This window comes from Anser anser (assembly GCF_964211835.1).
Source record: "Anser anser genome assembly, chromosome: 7".
Taxonomy (NCBI): Eukaryota; Metazoa; Chordata; class Aves; order Anseriformes; family Anatidae; genus Anser; species Anser anser.
Window position 1 is genome coordinate 39,435,123 of NC_139727.1, and position 27,292 is coordinate 39,462,414.

The window sequence follows — 27,292 nt, forward strand, 5'->3', positions numbered from 1 at the left end:
TCAGTAGCATTTAAGAAGCATTTAATACTTATGTTGGCATCCTGTGCAATTGCTTGTGGTGTTGGAGCTACCTGTGAAGGCAAGACATACTTTAATTTGCAGTAGTATAATCTGCAGTATATAAAAGCATGACTATTAATATCACATGTTGACAATAACAGATAAAACCACCAACTAATGCAAAATACAGCGGTGTACTGCAATAGTTAACTAGGTGACTTGAAAAACTGTGCTATAAAGTTTGAGCACAAGCTGATAAAGTCAGGGCTGCGTGCATGTTTCCATTCACTTTCTTTGATACATTTTTTGGATAGTTGGTCAGTTTTTGAGTTGGGAATGTCATTAATATGAATACTCATTATGTTTTTTATAGAGATTTTTTTGGAAGAGTCTTAAAAGCACAGCTAAAACAAGAAAATAAACTACAAACAAGAGCTTAGTCTTCATGCTTGAAATTATGCCATCAGTGAAGTCAGTAGAGAAACTATGGACTTTGAGATCTCTAGGACTTGACCTCGAGGTTTTGGAGCTGTGTTGGCTAGAAAGAATAAATAAATTCTGAAAAATGATATATGAACTTTAAATCTGTGCCTCACTTCTTAGACAGGCTCTGCAATAAAATATCCTAAAAATCTAGTACTGGTTTTCTCTATGGAGCTAATGTGTAGTCAAGCCAGGTTAGTACATGTTCTTAAGTACACTCAAAAAGCTGAGAAGTACAAAACTATCATCAGCGTGTATTTTAAGTGCTTGGACCAAAACTTTTCAACATCAAAGTGCATTGGATCAAACCCTAATGCTCTACTCCATCAGAAACCAAGCTCCTTCAAAATCTGACCTTGCGTGAGGTTTGCTGTTATGCCAAATATCACCCTCCTGAGCTCAGGTGTTTCAGAACTGGTCAGTGACAATTCAGCTGCATATGAAAAAGTGTGGGTCCTGCCCCTGCACAGCCCCAAGCCAGCCCCCTGAAGGAAGGCTTGGGACGTTTCCCCTCACAAGTTATAAATGTCATGCAAAAACTATACATGCTTGTAGGACATATTCACTTCTCAAAGACAGGTGGATAGCATATGTGCTTGTGGGCTGTTCTTGTTTTACAACTATATATTTATACGTGAAATCTCAGGATATGTTACCTTCTCCCTCATCCATATTCAATGTATAACTCAGCCAGCCACTGTAAGAAGGACAAGGAAGTAAATATAGTAATATGACATTTATTCTTATATGGTTTATGTGTTTGTGATACAGCAATGGTTTATGTACATTTCTATACCTGTTTTCTATTTTTGCCGGTGTCCTGGTTCCAGTTAGGACAGAGTTAAGTAGCTCATAGTAGCTGGTAGGGTGCTATGTTTTGGATTAGGATGAGAAGAGCGCTGATAACATGCTGATGTTTTAATTGTTGCAGAGCAGTGTTTACACCAGGCCAAGGACTTTTCGGCTTCTTGCTCTGTCCTGCCAGCGAGCAGGCTGGGGGTGCAGCAGGAGCTGGGAGGGGACAGACCCAGGACAGCTGACCCAAACTGGCCAAAGGGGTATTCCATACCATCTGACGTCATGCTAAACAATATATAGGGGTGGCTGGCCGGGGTGGGGGGGCCGGCTGCTCGGGAATAGGCTGGGCATCGGTCAGCGGGTGGTGAGCAATTGCATTGTGCATCACTTGTTTTCTTACACATTATTATTGTTAATACTATTACCATTATCACTATTATTATTATTATTGTTATTATTATTTTCCTGTCTTAATAAACTGTCTTTATCTCAACTCACAGGCTTCACTTTCCCGTTTCTCTCCCCCCATCCCAGAGAGGGAGGGGGGAGGGTGAGCGAACGGCTGTGTGGTGTTTAGCTGCCAGCCGGGTTAAACCACAACAGCCGGTGTTACATATTAAGTTTGATCAGTTTGGAAAATCATATATCTCTCTGGAGTTTGAAAATTACTGTTTTGCCTCTTTTTGGAGATGTTTTCTGCATGCTGCAATGCTTCTAGTTGTTGTGTTAGTGGTACATTTTCCTACCTTTCCCTGGTATTATTTTTAAACTGTTAGGTATATTTTCCCTTATTTTATCCCTTAATTCACTTTTGTTTTCTCTCCTACCAGACGTTAGATTGTACCTGTATCCCATTCTTCTCCCTTTTCTGTCGCGTTTTATTTCTATCCGTCATATTTACAGTTTTGCTGCTGCTGAAGCCGGGCAGGCCACCTACCAGCTCGCAGCTGCGTGCAGGAGAGCAGCTTCTCCAGAGGCAATGCACAAAGAGCAGCTGCCGAGCCTGGCGGTCCAGGTGCTTCTGCAGAAGGGGTGCTGGGTCTCCGTGACGGCAAGTAGGGTGCAGGAGGGGGATTGCAACGTCACCGTCCCGCTGTGCGACAACCGGAGAAGATTTCCTGGTGTGCGTCTCTTTTGCCGGGTTGGTCACTTTTTTTTTATATTTTTCCCCAGAAGCAAAACTGGCCCCCAGACAAATCCATGGCAGGGTACATTACAAAGCTAGGAACATTAGAAGGAGCAAAAGGAAAGCCAAATTGCTTGCAGGAAAGGAATATTGCTTGTTCTTTTTTTTTCTTTTTTTTTTTTTTTTTGCTATGGGAAGGCAGAGCTCTCTGTGCTGTAAGTGATTCTTGGTTTAGGGATAAACACTGCAAAGGTTGCCAGAAACAATGCTGTGGACAGAAAAATAAAAACGATGACAATAAAAACCCACAGTGCTAATTGTAAACGCTGCAGCCCTGGAAGGTGGCAGAAAGGTTTCCAAAGTTCACTGACGTACCAACCCTGACAGCGATTCTCCTGATAATGGCACAGCAGGTCCGCAGTGGCAAAACCTAATTGACAAAGATCAAAATCTAATTTGGATAACACCAGGAGCCGAGGGGGTCATGCTCCAAATAGTGCTTGAGCCACAACCAGCCCTGTTTGTCATTTCATGGGGAAAATGCAAAAAAGATCGTTCCAGGTCCCCAAATGAGGAAGATGCCAATAATATTGAAAAGCATACACAGGAAGAAGCCTTGCTCCTGAGGGTACAATTACTGTGGCTGTGATGTGAAATGATAAAAAATATTAAGCAGGTTTTAATGTTGTAACAAAAGGTGGCCCCGTACAGGGCATGAATAGAAATTGAAGATCCTTTGGGCACCTATAGGAAAAATAATACAACTGTAGCTATTAGCAGAGCCTTTAATGCTAGGATCTTCCCTGTGCGTCACCGTGATGAGTATTTCCCTACCCGTAATATAGGTCACGCTTCCTTGTACAAAGCAGGCGTTTTATTGATGTTGTACCTTATTCATTTGTTGAAATGAGCTACGTTAACCTGGTGTGTGGCTTGAAACGGGGAAAAATATGCAGAGTGTCTTTGTAGCATCATTTGATCCTGTTTTCTGGGATAACCATGTGCCCTGGGTCTGGCCTGACTCCAGTTAGGATAACAGGGGATAAACGGCCTCTTTATGGGTGTTTCCAGGGCTTTCCCAAACAGAAAAAGATCCAAACAAGATAAAAGAAAATCCTACAGGATTCCTTTTTATACTCAGTGTCGTTTGATGGCAATAAAAAGAAATTTTAAGTAAATCTTGTAGCCCTCCATACCTCCTAAGAGGAGAATGCCAGTTTGATTTGTCCATCCGCTCTCGTCCAGCTCCTCAGCTCTGTCTGTGAGTCAGATCACACTTGCCCATTTATAATTTGCAAGTCACATTGGAAGATAAATAATTGCAAGACCTTCCTTGGTGTTAGGACTGAGTTCACATCCGCGGTGCAATTCAGCTAAGTCACCAGGCTGACTGTTGGTGCCGTATTAGACATATTAGACACAATGGTTGCAAAATGCATGATAAGGAGCTTTTACAGAAGAGATTTTCCAGAAGAAAGGAAAATTATTTCATAATGGAAAGTGAGGAGAGCGCTCGGAGGAGAGCTGGGGCTGAGCCGCGAGGTAAGTAGGGCTGCTGGGTGCCGATCTGTTTGTTTGCCATTCGGAGCTTGTGGAAGGATTTAGTCAGATTTCCGAGGCTCTGGAGTGACTTGGGAGCGTGACTCCATTGACTCAGGTTTTCAAACACACAGATGAGTTTAAAGCACAGCCCCCAGTGAGTTTGTGCTCCTGAGCAACTCAGGTGGTGTAGAAAACAACATCGACTTCTGGCGCTTTATAGAAAAAATAAATACTACTAATATAAATGAAAGCAAAGAGGTTCGTGTGTCTACTTTGGCAAGGCGGGACTGTTTGGAGGATGAATAAAAGGATCGTAATGAAACGATTCCTGCCACTGGCCAGCACTATCGTTTTTGGTAATACTTCAGTTTTGCAGCGATTTGGCAAAGCTCTTGTAAACGGTCCAACAGCGTTTCAGCAAAGTCTTTGGAGAACAACAATCTGTGTCGCACATTAATTTGGCATGTTTAGCAGCCCAGGTCTAGCTGAGCGCAGAGGTAGCATAAAGACCTCCTCTACGTACTGCTCCGGTCAGAGGCTAAAGCCATCGACAGGCAGCGCTGAAAAGATTGCACTACAGCTGCCCGAGCGCCACCTGATCACAGAACCAATACCGATATTAAAATAAAGGAAGGAAAAACACAGTTTTGGCTGTACGCTTTCACAACCTATGCATTTTTTTTTTCCTGCTGGTTTCTTATTAACTGGTGATGATCTGGATAGAACAGGTTAGGGACAGGCGGGAGGTGGGTTCTCTCTGTGACCCACCATTTGTCGTGCTTGTCAAGGTACCGGGGAGATTTAAGATTCTTTTCATGACAAAAAAATGAATGATTTTTATATTCTCAGAGGTGAAATCAAACCAATCCCATTAATTTCAATTAAAATGTTACCTGTCTCAAGCTATCTTTTTTTTTTTTTTTTCCTCCTCAAAGACTGTTTAGGGATGGGAAAGATGAAATATTAATGCATTCTATAAATAATATGTGTGAGGTCCACGGGGACACAGAACCCCCACATCATTAGTTAAATTGATCTTCCTCTTAGATTTTGCAGGAAATTGAGGGGTGGTGTGGCTCAGCGTGGCTTAGTTTTCAGGAAAAGCGGTCAGACCTGGGCCTGAACGGCTGCACGTTAGCCACGGAGCTGAGGTTTCTCCTGCTGCTCCTTATGTATGGTCACCTCACGTACTGCCGCGTGGCAGAAGTATCAAGAGAGACTCTGTAGTCTGTAGGGTAACATTTACCCCTGCAACAAATTCTGATATGACACTTCCACGACTAGGGCATTGCACGTTTGTGACCTTTAATAGGATGTAAGGATCAAAATACATTATTTTTTTCCATTGTGCTTAATTGCCTGCAGATCACGATCATAATGTGCTTTCTGGAATTATCTTCCTCAGTGCTCCACAGACAACTTTTTGTGGAATTTTTTGCTATTGACATTTGAAATTCACATGGCCAACACAAGGCGTGAGCAGCCTGGGACAAAGCAGGAGCTTCACCTGCCTTCTGCATGGGGCAGCTCGGCCTACTTCAGCTCCCTCTCAAAAGTAAGGAAGATAGCTCAGTCCCTACATCCTTCCCCCCAGTGCAGCAGAGGAGCTGCTAAATCTAGCAATGTTTTTTCCTTTTTTTTTTTTTTTTTTAATTTTATTTTTTATAATAACATAAAGTCACTGCATGAACAAGAAGCAATCTTTATTAATAGAGATCTCCAATTTTGGAGCCTTTGGTAAATTGAGAACATACTGAGAAGGAATCTTATCGCTTGAATCGTAGGAAATCCATTTCCAAGTTGTCTGTTTTTCATCAAATTAAAATTAGTTTCATGGGAATATGAGAAGGTTTTTATAATTAGATAATGGAAATTTGCCTAGGTTATCTTCCACTTATTTGGATGTAACATAAATAACAAGAATGTCACATCATGCCAGTATTTACTCATCTAACTCAGCACAAATCTTGGGTCAAGTAAAAAAAGATTTGAAAACATTTCAGGGCTTGTTGCTTAGAGACCACTTTTAACCAGTGGAAGGACTGCGCTCCAATCGCTGGTTGCACAGCAGAAAATCTGAAAAGCGTGAATACTCGCAGGCCTCTCTGAAGATGTTGCTGAGGTAAAACATTCCCAGCGGTTGGCAGAATTTTTGGCCAAGTGTCTGGGAGCGCGGCTCCCTTCCCCAGCCCATGCAGAACTGGCACAGCTGGCAGCTCCAGAGTGTGAAAGGTGCAGAGTGGAGGGGATGCTGGTAAAGAACCAAAATAGTGCTTTCGGGTACTTTTATTTTTTTCCCGATTAATAACAAAGAGATGTTCTACTCCTGGGGAGGGATGGGGCTGCTCTGCGCAGCCCAGACACTCCTGCCCATAGTGCTGCGGACATTCAGCCCGCACAAAGGGAAGTGGTGTTACACCCACTTATTTGTAATCAGTGACAAAACCAAGGCAGGGCAGAGAAAAGGTCTTTTTTTTTTTTTCCCTTTTCTTTTTTCTTGTTCCCTCAGGTCACAGAGCCAGGCAGCAGGCACTGCAGGTCTCCTGGCTCTGTGTCCTGCGCGCTCTCGGCAAACGCATCTTTCAATGGGGCTGAAGTTCCTGTTTCCATTTCCCCACAGAACAGGGTCTTTAATAATCTCTTCATTTGAATTTAAATGGAGTCTAATCCTTGTTGGGGCTAATATTACCTGGAACAGTACGGCAGGAGCCCCAGTCTGCACAGATAGCTCTGGAGATCGCTGGCGGGGGGATTACCCCAGATATCTTTTATCAGAAGTTCAAACATCTATTAAAACAGGGCAAAGATCAAGTAACCTCAGGCGAACCTTCAGCCAAGTCATAATTATTGTCACTGAGGTGGACTGCAAAGGGAGGAGCTAAGGGTTTGCTACCGCTTGTGCGGTGTGAATAAAGAGAAATGTAGGGTCTTGTGTCGTTCCTTTTGCACAAGAGATGCAATTTAGGCAGTCAGCGGGTTGCACGCAGTGCTGTGTGGTGTAATGAGGAGAAAACATGACATCATATTCCTGCTGTGGGAAGAATTTGCTCCTGCAGAAGAGACAAAAGCTGCAGGTCCCAACCAAGTCACTCACCTGGGGAATACCTGGGGAGAAACCCCTCACTGGTGACTGCAGAGACACTAACGTGAAATAAAGCCAGGAGAAGAGCATGGCCTGCATCATGATTTTCATTCATAATTCGAAGCAAACTTTTGTAGCCAGATTTTAGGTACTTTCACCACCTGTCCTGTCACGCTGGCAAGACTCAAGAGTTTTCTCACAGGTTTTACGTACTGGCAGCTGCCATTTTTTATTTTATTTTTATCCTTATATAGACTTTTAATATTATCTGCCTTTAGGAAATGCTATATCTCAAACACCTCGCCTCTCGCTGCATGCTATGCACATGGAAGCAGATTCCTTAATAAAATACCACATGGATAACAAACAGATCTGCAAACCCTATTGATAAGCATTGCTGCACTGTTAGAAGCAGCTATGGTGTAGCTCCCCCATCTCCCCTTTCTTTCTCATCTCCCCCCTTGTGAAGCTCAAAAATTAACACATCCTATATGCTTCTCTTTCTCTCTCTCCCCCACGTTCTATTTATTTATTTATTTTTTTTACCCTTGCCCTAAATTCTGCATGCCTACCCCCTGGACACGGGATCGGTGAGAGCAGTTTAAAATTAGTGCCTACAGGCAGAATTTCCCAGCCCATGCCTGCGCGGTGCTCCTAACGATCCCCAGCCACGAGCCCGGCACCGGAGTGGTGCAGGGAGCGGGTGGCAGGCGCTGAATTGTGCCTGACATCTAATTACGTCCTAGTCCTTGGCAACAGCTTGAAGAGAACCGACCTCTTGCCAATCATCCTGGAAAACTGCTGCTTTTCTCCTTGATGCCTTTAGAGGCTTCTACAGTGTTGCACTCCCTTTGCACGTTTTTGTTGCCAGGTACACAGCGGACCTGTGATCATCTTGGAGAAAAACCCCTTTTGGGCCTTGGGAATGCGCATATGTTCCACTTATACGCCTGTTTTATGGCTTCCCAAGTTTTCTCTGGGAGAGCAGGAGGAGAAGAGGAGAATGGCTTGCAGCAACAGCAGAAAGTTACATTTCTGGCCTTTTAATACAGCCATCGTCTCTCAAGCAAATACAATTACCTGTTCCCTAATTAGGACAAGTTTGGCTGAGATGCAAGTCACTGGGAAGTTAAAGTCTATCGTTTACCCTAGAATAGCTCTATAGTTTCATAGATGTTTTCCCTACAGAGCAAAACTTGAATTTGTGATGAAGGTCACACGACTCCGCTCCTGATGGAGGCGTGAGGGAGGCACGGCGAAGGGCGGAGGCTGCTGCCGGGGGGCTTCCCACAGGGCCACCACCAAGGCACCCGGCCAATAACCACGTAAAAGATGGAGGCATGTAAAACAGAGAATGATATAAGGAGTAAAAACCTCATTATCCAAAAATAAAGACTTTTTTTTTTGAATGAAATTCCAGCCTGACCTTTCCAAAAAAAATAATATAATATATAAATATAATATATATAGTATATAAAAATATTTATATATAGTATATATATAAATTAAATAAATATTAAATATATAAAAATATATAAAAGTATATATATAAATTTATTTTATATATATATATGTTTATTTTATATATATATATATATATTTGAATCCAGATGCATCTTATCTGTAATTGTAGCACTGGGAGCAGAAGTTTATTTTATATTAGTAATCTTTCATGAACACTGCTAACCAATGGGTTACCCACTATGCCAGGCTAACATGTTACAATACTGAAAAACAACAACAATGAAGCAAATAAAGAAAACCAAGTTTTTGAATTGATAAAAATTCTGTCATTAGAAAAATAGTATGGGTTTAGAGGAAATTTTATTAATTTCAGATTTTTGCGCAACTGCTAGTTCCAGGGTTTCTGCATACTCTGTAAGGCTGATGCAGGGTTGCAATTAGCACTTCCTAAAGATCTGAAGATAACTACATGTCATAAGTACTGGTTTTGCTACGAGAAGCTCGTTTGCCCACCAGACTTTAACCATGATATTTATACCAGAGTTTTAGACAAATTTTCTGGATCTGCCGATCTAACGCTTGCTGCTAGCGATCCCTTCTGCAACGACGTGGGGGTGCATGTTTTGGATGCCACTTCCCTCATAGCGGACGCTCGCTTTGTGCCACGCGCTGCAGTTATTCCCAGCAGAGAGCGATGAGGCTCCCTGGGGGCAGCATCCTGATGGTTCTGCACCGCTGATACCGCTGTGCCCAGCAGCGGGGTAGGACCTGCTCGTTACCCTGATTGACTGGGCATGGCTGGAGTGTGAACTTGCAGATGGCTTAATTAGGGGGCAACAAGTCTTTAAATAGAGGGGAACACACCCAGGCATTGAACTGGTAGAACTGAAATGCTGCTGGGGAGGTTTCTGTATGGAAGAGGTAAAGTACATAGTTTTTTCATTCATTCATTTATGCTCCTTTTTCTGGTTCACAAGGAAGATGTTTTTATTTTTTTTAATGTAGAAAAGGAGTATTTTATTTTATTTTTTCCACCCCCACAAACTGAATTTTGTTTTGTGGCCTCAAATTATGGGAAATGATACTGAGGTTAACTTTTTGCCTCTTTAAGGATCAGAGAGGGCTCCTCCATGTATATGTTGGATTTCAAGTCTGCTTTTTAGTGGCCTCATGATATATTTCTATCTTGAGGCTGTTTTAAGCAACCTTAAGACATTAACTGGGAAAAATCTTGTAAAATCTGATATTTCCTCCCTTTTCCCATGTTTAAATCTAAGAAATGACTAAGCTATGTTATTTTGCATGTAGTATTAAAGTTATTTTGGTTAGTTTGCTGCTAAATGTCAAAGTTCTCCCTTTATGTGCTCAGGAGGAAAATCTAGAATAGATCCTTGTCTGGAGAAAGGGAGAAAATTCACCAAGGAAGTCAGTAGAGGGGAAAGTATCAAGGGCTGTGTGAATGCCTTAGAGAAGTTTCTTTCTAGGCTCAGTCTGGTTCTTCTGGTTTGGCTCAAAGCTGTTCCCTTTAAAAAACTAAATTGGGGTGAATAAAACCAGCCCTCTACAAATAGCCTGCTCAGATGGAGAGAGAGGGCTTCAGATTTGCAAAAGATTTAGGCCAGGAGCTTCAGCTGCTGCATCCACAAGACTCTGTAGTCCTGGGCAGGGAGCAGCTGCATGGGCTGTGGGGCTGCTCCCAGGGAGCAATGTCTGCCCCTGGGCCCTGTGTTTTCCACCATCTATCTACGGTTTCCCACCAACAAGATCTAAAGAGGGCTGCACAGAGGAGTGATCATGTTTTTCACAGGTCCTGCTCTGCGTTCTCCGAAGGAGCTTTTCCTTCTGCCCACTTTGTCCTGTAAGAACTGGCTGTGAATGGTGAGCTTGGCCTGGAAAAGATTAATGAGGGTTATGGAAAGTTTGTCTTAGCTCTTGTATTTGGTCTGATGAACAAATGCAAAGCTGGCATGAATCTTCCTTATGTAGCTGGCAAAGGAGGAAGCAAAGCCAAAAATTATACAACAAGTAAAGGAGAAGCATGTATTATTTAGTGGCTGTGGAGTATCATTACTGTATCTGCTCTGCAGAGCAAATTTTACTGTTCTGGAGATATAGAGGGAGAGGCAGCCTTAAGAAAAGAAGCTCTAAGAAAAGGAAATAGCATGTAGTGTGTATCAAAAAGAATTGACACATCACACCTGAGCTATTTCTACTTCTGTTTCTGGTCTGTCATTCACCACTGAAGAAAACAGCTGAAGGTACTGAAAAGTAGGTGCTATTTGAATAGCTCTAATTGTCAATAAATAAATGTTTTAAGTAAAATGTGTCATGACATTTTGAAATTCTAATATTACATGAGCATGAAAATATATGAATGCATAATGCAGTATTTATAATTACAGTTTCTCAACACTTAAACTTATTATGCAGATAATTGCCAGGCATTTAAATCTCACTTTTTTTCCTGGAGTATTAAATGTTCCTACTTGTTGATCAAATGTTCCTGGTTTTTTGATAGTTTTCTGTTCTCCATCATATGTGACTTGCTCCAAGTGTTGATTTATTCTTGCACACAAGTAAAAGTTGTATTCCATGTTCACCAGACAGATTGTGAGTGGCAGCCATGTGCTATTGGGGGCATTCCCAAATTCTTGGCTGCAAGAGCTGTCTGTGACCTTTTAGGCAAACTTCAGATCTGATGATATATATATATTTAGTAGGTTCAGAAATTGTTTACCTCATTTTTGTGGCTTAGCAGTTGGTCCTCTTCTGTTAGAAGATGAATGAATAAATTGGCTGTCATAGCTCCTTCGAGAGTTAGGGATCTAGAATAGAAATGAGGAGATTCCCCATTTCTGACCTCTCTTCTGATGTTGCCAGCCAGGGGTGCCAACTGCCTCAGTGGTTTCAGTTGTTTTCACCACCCAGGTGATTACTTAAACAAGTCTGAAGCTCCTAGCTCATTTCACACTACTATCAGCAGGTAAATGACTCTTAGATACCTGTAACCTTGGCTATTTCAACATTTACAGCTGCAATCTCGAACCTGTGGCCCCTACTAGAAAGATATAAGGATGTCTGTTAGGGTTGCTCCTATGCTTTAAATAGAGATAATTGATATATAATTCTCAGGTGATAGGGATAAATATCAGGTGTCAAGTGGTAGGATGTAAAGAAATGGTTTTGAGTTGTACTATGGGAGGCTTACGTTGGACACCAGGAGGAATTTCTTCTCACCAAGGGCGGTGAGGCTTTGGAATGGGCTGCCCAGGGAACTGCTTGGAGTTGGTATCCCTGGAGACATGTGGATGTGGTGCTCATGGGTTTGGTGCTGGGCAGGAAGGGCAACTCCAATTTGTGCTCCCATTCTTGGGCTGTGCTTTTTATATTTTCTTAGAAAAGCTCTGCTCTCTGCCTAACAATGAGGAGCCCGATGCAACAGGTAAAAGTTGCAAAAGGCGTTTCCAAAAATACTCTTCTATTTGCATTTTGAATGAGGTCATCAGACTGGCTCAGTGCAAACCGAACTGAAAATAGAGGTACTTGCTAAAAACGTGTTCTGTGCTTGCTGCAGAGGACAGAGGGAAAAGGACTGCAGAGGATTTGAGGCAAATCACATGGCAGTGTGTCTCTGATGCAGGATGTATAAACACAAGGATTTTGCCTGACCTCACAAATGCACTGAGACAACCACAGTTTTGGAGCAGACAAACTCAGTGACAAACCAAAGCAAGACCTCAATTTGATGGGAAAGAGTGGGCTGGTGAGAGCAGTCCTTAAACATTTATTGCACCGCTTCCCTGCAGATGTACAATTTCCCATGTTTTTTCCCGCACTTTGCAATGTGTCCTGGTGAGCACCACCTATCCTGACTACTTTTAGTGGACTTCTGGAGGTGAGGCTGCAGGCAGTGATTGCCAGGCATGGCCTGGCCCCATGCCTACTCCATGCGCTGCTGCCACCACATCCTGCAAACCCCTGTGGTCCTGGGATTTGGGAGTTTCCAAGACAGACTTGGGATGGAGGAGAGTAAGATGTTTTAATGAAGTTATTTGAAGAGACAGCCTTGTAGTGCAGAGGAATCGGGCAGTTTTGGTGTCCAGCTCCAGTGCTGCTGGGGACTGAACCAGTCCAGAGCCCAGGTGCATGGACAGACAGACAGATGGACAGGCAGCAGCATGAGCAGGAGGCTGTGGCTGCTATAAGAGGCACAGCCCTTACCTCAACCTCCTGATGCTGTGTGGGATTAAGAAAACTTCTGGATAAAGATGCTCAGCATTTGAAATTGTCTGAAAAATTAATGTGATTTTTTTCCACTTATTGATTATTTTGGATTAACTGTGCTTCTCCACTCACATTCAGTATTTAGTAGCTGGGCTTTGCTTTTGGTCGCTTAGGCTGTGCGGTGACTACTTGGTTGCAGTTTGGGATGATTTAATCCTCGTAATTCATGCAGGTAACACTGAGGTGCATCCCCTCTGATGGGGATTTGGGCAGCCAGCGATGAGATGTGAGTCCAGCATCTTGCCACTGCCACTTCCAAAGGTGGTGGGGAGGACAGGGGCAGACAAGGGCTTCCCCTTCCAACTGTCCTAGGCACATCCCATCCCTCTGGGAAAGCCCTCACCCTGCCTTTCCTGTTCCCTCTCCCCACTGATGATGAAAGCCCCAAGATACCTAGTAGAAAGCGAGCCTTATGTGTAGAAGCTGATACAAAGGGACTTAAATCCCTGGTTTCTGGTTCCTGGCAGCTACATTTTTGACCAAGCAACTGCTATCTTTGGCATCAGGTTTTTTGGTCAAAAAATAATTTATTAAAAAAATTTGCATTTCTAACAGTGAATTTATTTTTATTTTGCTTTCTGTTTGAGTCTATATGTTGTAGTTGGAACATATTTTTAAGAGTTTTTCAACTATGTGGACTAGTGACTCTTGCTCATCTGAAGGAGAGCTCTGATTCTGTTAGTCACTGTTTTCTTCTAATCTCTGCTTGTGAAAGCCGAGGCTTCAAGAAAATCTCTGGCCATGGTCAGGCTTGCTATAACACTATGAAAATTGGCAACCATTAAAATATTTTTGCAAATATTTTTCTTGCCAACTTTCTTCTCAGTTCTGCTTGCAGCCAGCAGCAGGGGAGCTTCGAGGTGTGCCTATTCCGTATTAAAATTTTTGAGCCTGTTTCAGACATGGGGCATGCAAACACAATTGCATTCACTTCAGCAATAAGGAAAAAACAAACCCATAAAAATGTAGTTATAAGCCCTCAGAAACACAGGTTTTGGTTTTGTGTTAAGCTTTGCATTTAGCTGTTTTCATCTCAATTTAGGCCCTTTTATGCTTAAAAATGCCACTTAGGAGTCCGCTTTAAGAGAAACAGAATGAAATCTTTTGGAATTTCTTATATGGATCACTTCAATGTGGGCACTTTATAACAGAATATTTTTATCCTGGAAAGCCTTGCGTTATATTTCTGAAAACACCTTCCAGCTTCAACCCTTTGGAGGCTTCCTTGCAGTGGTTTGTTAATGGCCTTGCTCTGCCTGGTGTTCTGCTGCCTGCCCCTGGGGACTCCTCTTTGGCTGTGCTGCAGGTACAGGGCCCCAAACCTCGCGGCAGGGAAAATCAGCGGAAATGGCCGTGCAACAAATCAATCAAGCATTTGTCTCAGAAAACGTCAGCGTCCAGGCTGATACGTGTTACTCCGGCTAATCCATCCAAAGGCTTTCTAAGGGGTAACCTAGGAAGAACAGGGGGAACAGCCGCCTTTTATTTTTCTTCCTGCATGAAATCCTTAATAAGGGTCAGGGAAGGTTTGAATTTAGAGCAGTATTTTTGCCTTTGCTACATAGATTTATCTAGCAGCTGTTGCTACCTCTAAATTAGGTGTGCTGATCTATCAGTGCACTGCAAATGCCATGGTTAAGGGTATTCGTGGTGGACATAGCAGAAGGAAAGTTAACCAGGACTGATAGTAGAGGTGGGTTGAGCTCAACATGCCTGACATGTCCACAAGATACTGTAAGCAGCAGTTACTGCTTTGGTAGCAGCTGAAGCGCTGATTTGATTGCAGTTAGATATTCATTCTTGGTGAATGGCAAAAATGTGATCGTTTCTGTATGCAGAGAATCTATTTAGCACTCAAAATACTTATCAAATTGCTTAAAAAATCACAGCTCATTTTTTTTTTTTGCATCAGCGTTTTCCTGTTGAATGAGTGGTTGTGCATGGATGAGAGGGAATTGGGAGCTGAGGTATTGGCAGGAATAAGGCAGAGAGGAGAATGGGTGGTGGTGGTGTATTAAACATACATAGCTTTTGTGCAGTGGCTTCCAGATGTGCTTAGGTAAATGGAGACATACTAGCTAATGTGGCACTGGAGCCCTTGTAATATTTATTTCCCTCTTGTTCTTACCCTTTACATCATTACCTTGTCCTGTGGCTCTTAGGATAAAGGATGTCCTGGAAGTGTGTGGTCACTGATTTCCAGGAGGCACCTTCCTCTCCCATCTATGGTACTCAGTTTGGTGAAACCGGTGCGGGGCACCACGGGCAGGGCTTGGTGGCGTGGCTCGTGCTGGGGTGAGGACGGGGACAGGCTTGGCCAAAGGTCCCTGTGCAACTGGGACTTAAACTGGGGAGGAGGTGTGGGGGCAGGCTGGGGCCTGAAAGCATCTGTTGTTGCTTCACTGAAGAAGCGTTGGTGTCAACACGAAGGGTGGCTTTCCCTGCTGAGCGTAGGTGGTGGGTTGGGGTGTGGGTGTTTGTAAACAAGTAAATTCAATAAAACAAAACACAGTTAGGGTCAAATGAGTGCTGTAAAAATGAGAAGTTTTGGCTCCTTTATTTCTCTCCACAAAGAGAAGCTTACAGCAAGTCAGAAGATGACTCTGCAAGGGGCCAATACTACATAAGGTTGCTAAAATCATGTGAAAGATTAGAAGTATAAATTTCCTTTCCAACTTCTTCACCCACAGTGATTTTAAATTAAAAACCAAAAGAATGCTAGAATTAGACCAGAGAGTGCAAGTTTGTGGCACACAAAAACAAGCATAAAAGAGAGAAGCATCCTGGTTGCGTGAAAGGGGTGGGATGGTTCATAGGCTTTATTTAAAAAAATAGAAATATTGCATTTTATTGTTGTTCTTTGCAACAGAAGCACTGCTTCAGTGCTGGCTGTAGTCTGATGCCCAGACCAGTGGTGTAGTGGGAGTTTATTGCAGGTGTATGGTCTGTCTGTCCCCGTCTGCCCGTCCTGCTCAGTGGTGCCCTTCAAGGCCAGGTGGGCAGCTCTTGGTGGCAATGGGGTCACAGGCCTGGGGACGTGGCCTGGAAACACCTTTTCCTGCTGGTCTCTGACCGTTCCACCTTCCCTCTCTCCCTGGAGATTTACAGTATTAAATTTTCTGTTTTGTCTAAAGGCTCCGAACAAAGGGAGATTTGTAGAAGATTTGTGTGAGGAAAGGGCTCATATTTGGGCTATATTTCAGCGAGGAAAAATAAAATGCTGAACCTAGCACGGACAAACTGCTGTGGGAGTTTTCCTGGGTACTGGTGGCATATTTCTTCCATGATCTTTCAGGAGGTGAAGGGTGAAGCTGGAGCTATATGAGGAACAATTTGTTTGCTCTTAACAGTGGCAGAGACAGATGAAGCTGGTGAGTGCAGCGTGGGTCCCTCAGTCCCTCATTTCAGCACCTCACCGCGCTCCTGTCCCCCTGCTCCAGCCCCTCTCCTGTTTGCAGGATGCCCCGTGCTTGCCTCTGCACATCAGTGAAACTTCCTTGGGAGAGTAATTGCACTGGTGTTGTGCAGAGAGACTTGTGTGATGGACACACACCCTTCCTGATTACATACTCTTGCAGATGCATAAGAAGTGTAGGAAAAATTAGCCTGGGCAAACCAGCCTTTAAGAGGCTTGTTACTGAAAACAATTAAGTTGTACAGTCATTCTGCCCCATAATTCTTCATTATCCATGCATCCCATGGAAGGCTGAACAACTGCTTCTCTTCATATTTTCTTTTATCAAATGTGCAAAATAATGTACAGGAATTCCATGAAGGAAGGTAGATGTCTTCCCAGATTGATGCTGAGGGCTGTACAGGAAGGCTTCCTTGGCCCAAAAAAAGGCAGCATGCTTTTAGTTACTGTCTCTGTACTGGGTTTGTTACCATAAAGGGGTTTTTGTTTTGTTCCTCCCCACCCCCGCCCAGGTCTGCAGGAAAAGGAGCATGGGTTTTGCCTGGCTTGCAAATAGGCAGCAGGAATCGTGCTATTGATGAGGATGTGCCAAAACATCTCTGCAAATGCAGGTCCTGCGAGGGGGGTGCAATTCTGGGAAGGGACCTGTGGTTTTAAGGATGCAAGCGGTGCTGATCCTGTATTGCACAGGGCAGTGCCTGCCCAGCAGCGTGTCCCTGCGCAGAACCGTGGAGGGGTGGTTTCCCACCCAGCACATCTCCAGCTTCTCCCGAGACCTCCACCGGGCAAAAATATTAGAATAATGGGGAAGAGGAAAAAAATCATAAAAATTAATTAGCATTCACTAATTAACTGTAATAATATCCTTTAGAATCACTGTTTGGAAATATAATATCCTTGGCCCTGTGCCATGACATGATATGTATGGCTGCTGCCTTTCATGTGGCCACGCATCCATTTTGAGATCTGACAGTGATGGTCAGTTTTTAAACGCCTAATTGCTACCATTGTTTTACTGAAAGAATTTTATAGCCTTACTTAGCTAGCTAATATCAGACAGAATCTGCAATTGTTCACAATGATTTAAGTAGCAAAAAGAAAATAAACTCTTAACTCCCATTTAGTTTTTATTATGTACAACCCTACTTAAAGGGTTTAACAGAAGTGGAGCTGCCAATGCCGTAGAAGCATCCATATCACTAATCAAATATGCTCCATATTTTGCCAAGTATCCTGGGCTGTCACATCTGCCATCACCACCTGTGATAATTTTCCTCCTCTTTTTGCACTAAATAATCAATTACAAGATCCTGTTTTTCCCTCCATGCATGCTATTTATAACAACTGGCTCAAGTTAGTGATTTTGATGGTGCCAGTAAGGATGTGTGGGTAATTCTGTGCTGCGTGGGTGCTGGGAGCCCGTTGGTGGTCAGTGTGGAAGCCCCAGCGCCCAAGCGCACGGGGCTGCTCTCCATCACTTCTCAGCAACAAATAACCCCAAATATGTGGATGAGAAATTACTGAAGATGATGTGTGAGGGTTTGCCACTTATTACAGTCAAAATTGTCTCTTCTTGGATGCAATGGGCATGGTTGCACAGCGTCACTCCTGGTGATGATGGGTGAGCCAAAGGAGATCCCATCCTGACTGTCCTGTCCCAGACTGAGCTTTGGGGCTGGCAGGTGGAAAAAGCCGTCGGGGAAACCCTGGTTTGGTGACAGCTGATCTAGAATTGCTGACAGTGAACAGAAGATCATAATACTAGTTTTCCTAGGTTTATTTTAGAAAACAACTATGCTTTAAAGAGCAAGCCATATAATTATTTTAAGAAAATTGAGTACGTAAGCTATGCCTGTGATGTGCCAACGCTGCCTGAACAACACGGGCTGACAGACACCACAAAAAACCGAGTACCTCTTCGATGTGTCCGTGCTGATGGCTTCTAAGGCCTGAATTAGGGAGGCGTCAACAGGGCTTTGCCCTGAGCCCCTGCAGCGTGTCTGTGCCAGCATCAACACGGGGAGCTGTTAAACCACACTCGTTCCCCAGGAGGAAAGGGAAAATCTCAGCGCTTGTGGCTTTTGAAGACAAGAGCAGAGCAGAAAGGGCAGGGACAGGAGTGGAGCAGACATTTACACTCCTGGGGTTTAGTACAGCCTGATCATAGACCTCTCTTACATGAATATTTCAAAAATAGTCATCTTTTATATGCCATTAGTTAAGAGGTACTACTGCAAGCCTGCTTTGAGATGAAAGGACAGCTCCAGCCCAGCCTGTTTGTGAGCAGGCTTTGCTTGTCAGGTTGTGGGGAATTTACCCAGTGCTCTGGAAATTCAGTTTCCAAAAACTGTTTTGCTCCCTTGCCGTTGCAGAGCTGCAGTGGCATTTTGAAGAAAGCACTAAGCACAAATGTAATATTTGTGCAATTTAAGAGCTGCTGCATCCCAGCAAGCTGAAGCTGTGCCTTAGACCTGGGTGAGATGCTTTTTCCTGTGAAGCAGGTGGACTGGCTGCAGCTAAGATAGTTTTGAAAACATAATACTTATTATTCAGGTAGATCTGATAGGTGTCTCTTTATCCCTCCTGCCTGCTCAGAACTGGGACAGTGCTCAGGAACCTGCTGAAAAAAAAAATTCACTTATTCAATTCCTTTTTGTATTGGCTGTGTCTCAGTTTCAGTGATGCTGAGATGGCTCTTTGCTATAGAAAGGAATTTTAGTATTGTTCTTGGTCCAGTAAGATTCGTAAAGGCATCCATGTATTTACTTTTTGAAGACACCAACATATGTTGTATAAAATTTGAGTGTTATGATCTGATTTTTCTACATAGAAAATAGAAAACTATTCGGGAAATTGTTTTAAAAAGGGCGACCCTTAAAAATAAAAAGTCCAAAATGTGCCTTGGTTGAGCTTTCTAAAATGACACATCCCCTAAACATGTCACATTTATTTTTGTAATATTATAAATAAAAAAGTTGAGTGAGAAAATAATCTATTTGCTGCAGTCGGGAGCACAGCCTCTGCCAGCAGCGGGCTCTGCAAATAGCAGAGGTCAGAACTGCTTGGGATCGCTCCACTGCCCGCCTAACACGAAAGAATAAATTTTTATGTGTAAGTTACAGAAAACACATATAGGCATTCCTCCATGTATCATAAATTCTATTGACCGTGGCATGCCAGACAGATGCCAAAAATTCATTAAAAAAATTATATTCATTAAACTTTTTGGCCATTATTTCTTAATGCTGATGTATCTCTATATGTGCTTTAAGGATAACTATTTTGGTCTGGGAATATTTGAACAAGTGCTTTGTGGATCAAAATCCCGCAGTTTATTGAAGTGGGTTTTTATGAAAAAGGTCATTTTTGATAAATTTTCTCACTTAAGGAGAGAATATAAGATGTCCAAATGTCCTTTTTTAATGTTTCAATATAATTTTGGATTCAAACCAATGTCCTTATAAAAAGCGCTGTTAATTCGTAGAAATGGGAGAGGAAGTAGTGCTGGACAAAAATATTTTTTCCTTTTATAGGCTCTTCCTCTGTTATTTTCCAAATTACACAGTGATACAGGAAGCAGTACTCTAGAAGTAGGTAAGATTTGGTCATTGCTTCTCCAGCCTTTATTCTAATTTGAAACACTATCAGGATTTTTTTTGATTTGTTTCCTTCTAAAAATAATACATTCCAAATTTTCTTCAAATGAGCTTCTATTTGTTGTGTGTCTCAAGCAGTTTTGAGGTCTCTTGTCATATGTTATATTTATTTTTATTTGGCTGTGGGGCCCAGCAGTTACTGTGCACGTTTTCCTGTTTCTCTTTAATTTGGCCAAACTCTTAAACCCCTTCGAGACAAGGCATCAGGGTAAAGTGTTGGTCCTCACTGTGCTGAAATTACCCCCACTTCAATGTGTTCAGGAGGTGAAAGTGAATGAAGTGTGGTCATGACTGGGGTATGTTTGAATTGGAGGGGGAAGGCTTATTGGGATGAAGTCCAGTGATAACTTCCTACCTCCAGAGACCTTCTGTACCTGTGTGCTTTTCATTTTAAATGTTCAGAGCATCACTACTGTAAAGGAAAGAAGCCGCTGCTCTATGTTCTCTTCAAGATACTGGTGCATTTGGGTTATTTTTGGTACCAGCCCAAGAGCAGTACCAGCAGACAGATGAAGAACTGGCATGTACCCCTGAAAGGCAGGCAGGGGGACTTTGCCTGGGGCCCCCAAACCCATGGAGATGCTGCTTCTGTACACTCGTCCACCCATTGCACGGAACTTCTCCTGGTTTGCAGTCAGTGCAATCAAGTTAACTTAAATGTGTTTAAACTGCTGATGCACTGGCTCATTGACTTTAACAACGCTCTCACTACTACATTTAATTATTGTACAAGCTGCTACTTAAGATCACATTTTGGACAGAGGGATGTAATAACACGCTCTGAGATTATAATAGATGGAACAACCCGGTAATGGGCTGTGCGTGACTTCGGGAAGAGGCTTGTGTGGTGGGGCAGGAGGATGGGCTGTGGGCATGGGCAGGGTGTGCGCTGCTGGGCTGGGGTCATGTCAAGCAATAAATGTGTGCTGACACAGCCTGCTGGGCAGAAAGTGGTCTTCGCCATTGACTATCACATCACCAAAACCACCTGAAATGAAGCCTGAGTTTTGAGCAAATCCCACTCATCTTCCTTGTTTCTTGGTCACCTCGGAGGTCTCCTGAAGCCCAACCAACTCTGCGAGGGCAGAGTTGTGCTGGCACTGCTGGAGGAGGCTGAGATGGGGTTTGGGGGAGTCGTTTCAGGTAACCAAGGAGCTGATGCAGAAGGACCAGGGAGCTTCATGGACTCTGCTATGTTTTATTTCGTGTTGACTGTATTTATATTTTCTTTTTCCTTCCAACGAGATTTACTTTCCGGTAAGCCTTGCTGGTGGTTGCTGTTCAAAAGAGTTTGTTTTGGAATTTGTTTAACTTTGTGCAAAGGGATTTGTAGGAGTTTTTTCTTGCATTACAGGGGTTTGGTTGAGGTCAGGTTTGGATGCTGACGCTGCAGTAGGAGGAGTGGAAATGAAATGCTCTGAGAAGGGGAGGGATGGAAGCAAGTGCATCCTTTCAGGCTTCTCCTTTGTAGTTTCTATTTTTTGCCCCATCTTGTAAAAGATTAATTCTAATTTATGCACCTTTGGGGTCAGCCCCTGATTTGCTTGGCTTTGTTGTGGGACTGTTGGCAAGCAGGGGGTGCTGGGGGGGTTCTGGGGCAGAGCCTTGCGACGAGCACCCACCTCTGCTCTGCCACGCGGGGGCAGCGAGCAAGGCGTGCTTCATCCCACAGAGTTCTCGTGGCTCTGTTTTAATTTTTCTATTCCCCCGGGAGGTGCGATACAATATATGTATGACATGAGCCTCTTTGTGTTTCTAGATTAGAGCAGTATCATAGAAACAAGAGGGGATCGATGCTTTCATGAACAGGCACCGCTTCTTGCAGAGGTGCAAAGGTGAGGCAAAACAGTTTTAGTATAAACAGCTTTATGCTCTCCTGAGATAGCAGGCATGGCTGAAAACTAAGGTATTTTTCACATATCCTGTGAAGAGAGGCATTTTAAGAAATTGCTCCAGCAACAGATTAGAATATGCTGGGCGGGGGTGTGAAGGTGTGTGTTTGGGGAGGGGGAGGGTGCTCCTGCACCTTGTTTTTTCACCTGACCCTTGTCCTTCCTGTCTGTCCTTTGCTTCCTTGGCAAATTGCATTTTAACTATTTCATCTTCCTCACCTTTGATGTAACCCAACTGAACCCAGACCTGGGCTTGTGTCTTTAAGTTTCCATTAAAATAAATCCATGCCTCTTTGGTGACTTCTCTCTTCACCTGTTAGAAACCTTCAGCTGTTTCCTAGTCCTCCTTCAAATCATTAGGAAACTTATCAATACTGGTTGATTATAAGGAATCAATCTCTGGCTACTAATTTATGCTTGCTGGGAGGTGTGTGTGTGTTTGCTAACTTGCATGCTTCTTTAGAGATAACGAGGGAGAAGATGGGTGAGTGTGCACTGTATTTGACCACCGAAGAAGCACTGAGGCGTGCTGAAATGTTCTCTGAAAAAAACGTTCTTCTGGTCTTCTGTATATCTGAGCTTAGGACAGGCTTTCCTTCGCCCAGCGGCTGTCAGCCGCCCAACTCTTGGCTCTGTATAGCAGAGAGCTTCGCGGGCCGGGCGGTCCTCGCTGCTAGTTATCTCGAATTACACAAATGATTTTGAAACATATGTCAATAGGCTTTTAAGTAGGCAGATTCTGTTGTGATTAATTAATCATTCATTTTCTCAACTTCAAATGAACTTTTTAATGAAAAGTATTCATTATTTTTTCAGCTGTTTGTTTTTATACATCTGCATACTGCTTAGTTTGAACATATTAATTATGATAAATAAAAAATAAGGAAAGCAGCAGGTGTTCTCTCATGTATTCTACAAAGAATCTTATTCTTTAAATTTTACCAGATTATTTTATTCCTGCTGTTTCACGCTGTGGGTTCCACAACATAAATATTTTCTTTTATTCGCATGAGACATTTTTTTTGTTGGCAATTTGAAGTCTGTCATGGTTTGTGGAGAAGAAAACATACTTGTAATGCCTCCGCACTGCTCCATGACTGATTTAACATGGACTTAGGAGTGAGTTTTAAATAAGTGGATTACCCCATGACGTTCTGGGTAAGGTACAAAGGGAAATGGGTTTTTGCTCCTAATTTCACTGGCAGGCATTGTGTTTGGGAGCGGATATTTGTATTAGGATGGGTTCTTGGAGATGAATAGGTGAGATGTTCTGATGTCAGCTGTGGTTTTCATAATGTCTTTCTTTCCCTGTTTGGAAAACAAAGGGTTTTCATTCCCCTCCAAGTGGGAAAGCGTACTGCCTGTAGCAGCTGAACCGGGGCAGCGTTCCTACCGGCATGCATGGCCTCAGCTTGCTCCAGCAGCAAGGCCTCATCTCGCTCCAGCACAAGGCTGCTTCCTGCAGCACCTGGCAGCCTCTACCAAAAGAAACATCCCTCAGAAGGGGATTTCTTAGGAGACGGTGATGTGTTCTTGTGTTTTTTCAGGTGTTTTTTGTTTTGTTTTGGAGGGTTTGAAGGGCTCACTTTTCTGAGTTCCTGAGAACGAGTGCAATGATGAGGGCCAGATTATCTGTTATTTCTACTAGAAGTACTTCTAAAGGAGCTTTCTCCTGCTTCTGGTGGCTCAAGGAGCCAGGACACAGGGAGCAGCCCCTGTGGCTGAGAGGCGTGGTGAGTCTGAGGGTGGGCAGTGTGAGGGGTCCCTGCTGCTTGTGCCTCACCTCCTGAGGCACCGTGGGCATTCAGCGGTTTCTTCCAGCCCACCAGTCATTCATCACACCCCAGCAAAAAGGAGAAACCAGAGGCGATCTTGGCTTCAGCCCTTTACCAGGCTGTGGGGTCACCTGCACAAAGTCTTTCCCCCTACCTTTTATAATCTTGTGTTTAAAAAAAAAAAATATAAATCCACCAGCAAAAATCTCTAGGCAAATGAGTTGAAAAGGAAGTGTAGACATCAATTTTAACTACATCCTGACTGAAAATTCTCCTTTTTATTCTTTTTTATTAAAAGTAAGCTTGCATGCAAGCGACTGGCATGGAAAGCTAAAAGGCGACTTGAAAGTTTTGGAGAATTATTTTTGTACGGTTCAAACACGAAGCGAGGATTATAAACAGTTTAAAAGCTTTCCCATTTCAATGTTATCCATCAGAGGCCCCTCTGAATGCCCAGATGAATACGGGAGTGGACAAGGTTCTGGTTCCTTTCAGAGAGCTGCCTCGACCTTCTGGGTTTTTCCTCGGGCATTGATGTTTGGTGCATATGAAAGGATTTCTCCAGGGGTTTTCCAAGGGTTTTGTGGGAAGTAAAGCAGATTGGGTGAAGTAAGAATACCGACTTTAAGTTCTTTCTGTATTTTTGGTGGTAGAGAACTGACTTCTGCATTATCTCACAAACACATAGGAAACATAAAAAGGGGGAATTATGCAGAAAAACATAAATTATGTAGATGCTGGAAAGCCTATGCAAAACATGATATGTGCACATAATAGCATATTTCCCTAGGGTATAATTGCATCCTTTGGGTACCTTTTGAAGCATCTGAATATTCAGAAGAAAGCAAATTTATTGTAATTTACAAAATATCACAAAAAATAAGGTTGATAAGATGATGTATGTAGCAATGGAAACTCACTGTTCACTCATTTTCTCAAACTTGACCAAAGACCGAGACATAACAGATCGGAGTGGCCATTGGGTTGGGCATAGGGCTGCTTTCCCCTGGCCCACTGGCCCCCTTTCCCTCGCAGCTGTCCAAGATGCCTTTTTGGCAGGTCTGTGGTGCCAGCCCTTGAGAGGAGAGCCACAGGGCTGCTGCATTGGGTAATAAATGGCTCGTATGCCATTTATTTTCCTCGCAGTAGCTGAGATTTAGTCAGGGTAGAGAAGCCCTGTGACAGCCCCTCGGAGTGGCTCTGAGTGGACATGCTGGGGGAGGCCCGTGTCAGAGGGGCTTATAATGACATCTGGGCTCCCACCGAAACTCCTCCCGAGCCCCGCGGAGCAAATTGACAGCTATTTCTTTGCATCAAGGAACAGGTAATCTGCAGATAATCAGACCGCCCCTGGACCAATTACAGCTGCCCTCGGTGATCTCTTTCCCCATGGGATGAATATGTAAGCTTTTTGGAAACTTGTGATCAGTCACCAAAATCTAAATATATTCATCTGTCTTTGAAACGACTTGGCTGCTTTGAACTTGAGAGTCAGGAGGTAAAGTAAAACAATCAGATTCTTGCTGAGCCACATTTTAACATTTTTCTGGAGTCAGGAGGTTATCGTAGTTCTTCTTCAGCAACTGCTCCCTCATCAAAGGCAGAGTCAAATGCCCCAACCACCTCTCTCTGGGCTTGCTTTCCGAGTCGAGAGAATTATGATCGGCCTCCTGACACTGCCGCTGGGGAATACAGGCTATTCCTTTTTGCAATGCCTCTATTGGATGGAGGCTTGAATAATTACTTTCAATGACTGGTGTATCTATATATAGATTATCATATTTCAGGTCAGTCATACATAAGCATTTGCTTTGGAGCGCAAACTCTTTTGGAGACTGGGCTATCAGTAGACTTAGGAGTTTTCCAGGTAAAAGCTTAAAAGTACGTTTACATCCCTGATGAACTTCCTGGATCAGGATATTGACTCATTGCTGTGATGGCTCCCAAGTGAGTTGCAACAGAGAGCACCAGATTCTGCGGAGGTTTTACCACTCATACCATTGTCCATCTTGCTGTGTTTGGAATAGCTAAATTGATCTTTTTGGCACCAAAAACTGGATTGAGTCCCAAGTGCAGACAGTGGCAGAAAGGTTGAGATACAGCACATTGCCTTTCATGGAGCCAGTTTGATGGGAATTTGGCTGTTGAACTGAAGATGTTTGGGGCCTTCGTGACAAATGGAAGGCAGTGCTTGACCAACAATCAGGATTTTATCATTTGTCCTTGTTAAATCTTGAACACCCCATGGAGAAAACAAGCAGGGGACTTTGGGCCTGAGATGATGACATGGAAAAAGAATCTAAGCAAGTTATAGATCAGGAAGGTACCACTTGAAATCAGTGAAGATCTCAATACTATTATCCAAGCTGTCGTTCATAATTTTCATACCTCAGACCATGGTGATGGCCACATTTTCTATTCCTTTGACATGTCTCAAGTGTTTGTTCTAGGGCCCTTCCTCTCTCATGGGGAGGTCTTGGCATCTGCTGTCCTTATTACTTTTCTTGCCTCCCTGCAGAAATCTGCATGGAGAGGGCTGTCTTTGGGGAAGGCCACTGTACAGGTGCAGGCGTGGCATCTGGGGTGCATGGTGCTGTTCTGCGGGCCCCATCCTGGTGGTGCAGCCGTGTGGTGTCCAGGCAGAGTCCGCATGCCTTCCAAGTGTCCGTGCTGTGCCCTAGCCACCTCTTATTTGTAAACGTGTGTCCAAGCTTCCCCATGCTTGGAATTTAAATGCATAAACGTCCCGCAAAGATCTGTTGTTGGTTGCCGATGTGTTGTCAGTGGTCCTGCCAGCCTTTTTATCTTCTGATTAGCTTTGAAATCATTGAAGCAGGTGAAGATTCGTTTGTTATCTTGGCTCTCAAAGGACTAGAAATCCAGTGATCGCACAAATGTGCTGTGAGGCAAATACCCATTTGTAAGATAGATGATGATTGCTTGTCGATACCAAGAAAAAGAGCTTTGTCAAATCTGAAGTTGTCATCTTTTTTTATAAAAAATATTATTTTGATTTTCATGCTTTAAGAAAATTGTAAGGCTTCTGGCAGTAACCAAAGAAAAAAACACAACCACCCCCAAACCAAGGTGACTCAGATGTTTGTTTACTTTTGAGGTATGCAAGATTATTTTTTTCAGAACAAAAGCTGTCAAGGGAAGGAAAAAACTTGTTTTATGATAATCTCATGCAGGTTTATAAGAACTTTCTTTAATGAGGAAAGATATAATCTACTTCATTGCACATTTCCTCTAATCATCTTCCTGAAATGGAGGTCTCCATTGCAAGCACAAGAGCCAGCACAAGACCTAGTGGGACTTGGTGTTGGACAGGCTCTGGGAGCTGAAAGCCTCACTTGGGAAAAAATATTTGACAATACACAGATGTGAGCATGCTTGTAGACCCAAAGCCACCTCCAATTGCTGGGCATTGGTGCAGAGGTTCTTTCTCCAAAGTGTCCTAGGACCACATTAATGTGTGGTCCAGGTCAGAAATGAGGTGGTTGGAGGTGTTTGCACAGTCAGTGCTGTCTTGGTGTGATACCATCTAAATCCTCTAACACTTTTTCTGCTATTCTTTGGTACATGGTAATTTTAATAGGTAAAGCCACGGAGAAATGCTCTGTAAATAGAATAACACTGTTAATCTGTGCCTTAAGGAGAGGATATCTCTGTGTTAGGAGTGTCTGCGGAGACACCACAAAAAAACTGCTGTGCAAAAAATGTGTATGTAGCTATATATTGCTGAGTAATTTCTAAAAAAAAAAATTAGAGTGAA

The 27,292-nt window shown here is 43.2% G+C and overlaps 1 long non-coding RNA gene across 2 annotated transcripts in view; it reads left to right on the top strand.

Annotated features, from left to right (window-relative positions):
* Window positions 1-8,736: 8,736 nt before the first annotated feature.
* The window catches only part of LOC310902180, a 70,125-nt gene continuing 51,569 nt past the window's right edge, over window positions 8,737-27,292 (top strand). Inside the window, exon 1 of one of the 2 annotated variants that reach the window (XR_014586538.1) lies at window positions 8,737-9,416. This is a non-coding gene — a long non-coding RNA (uncharacterized lncRNA). The remainder of the gene's footprint in view (window positions 9,417-27,292) is intronic. The other variant, XR_014586539.1, reaches the window with a different exon arrangement.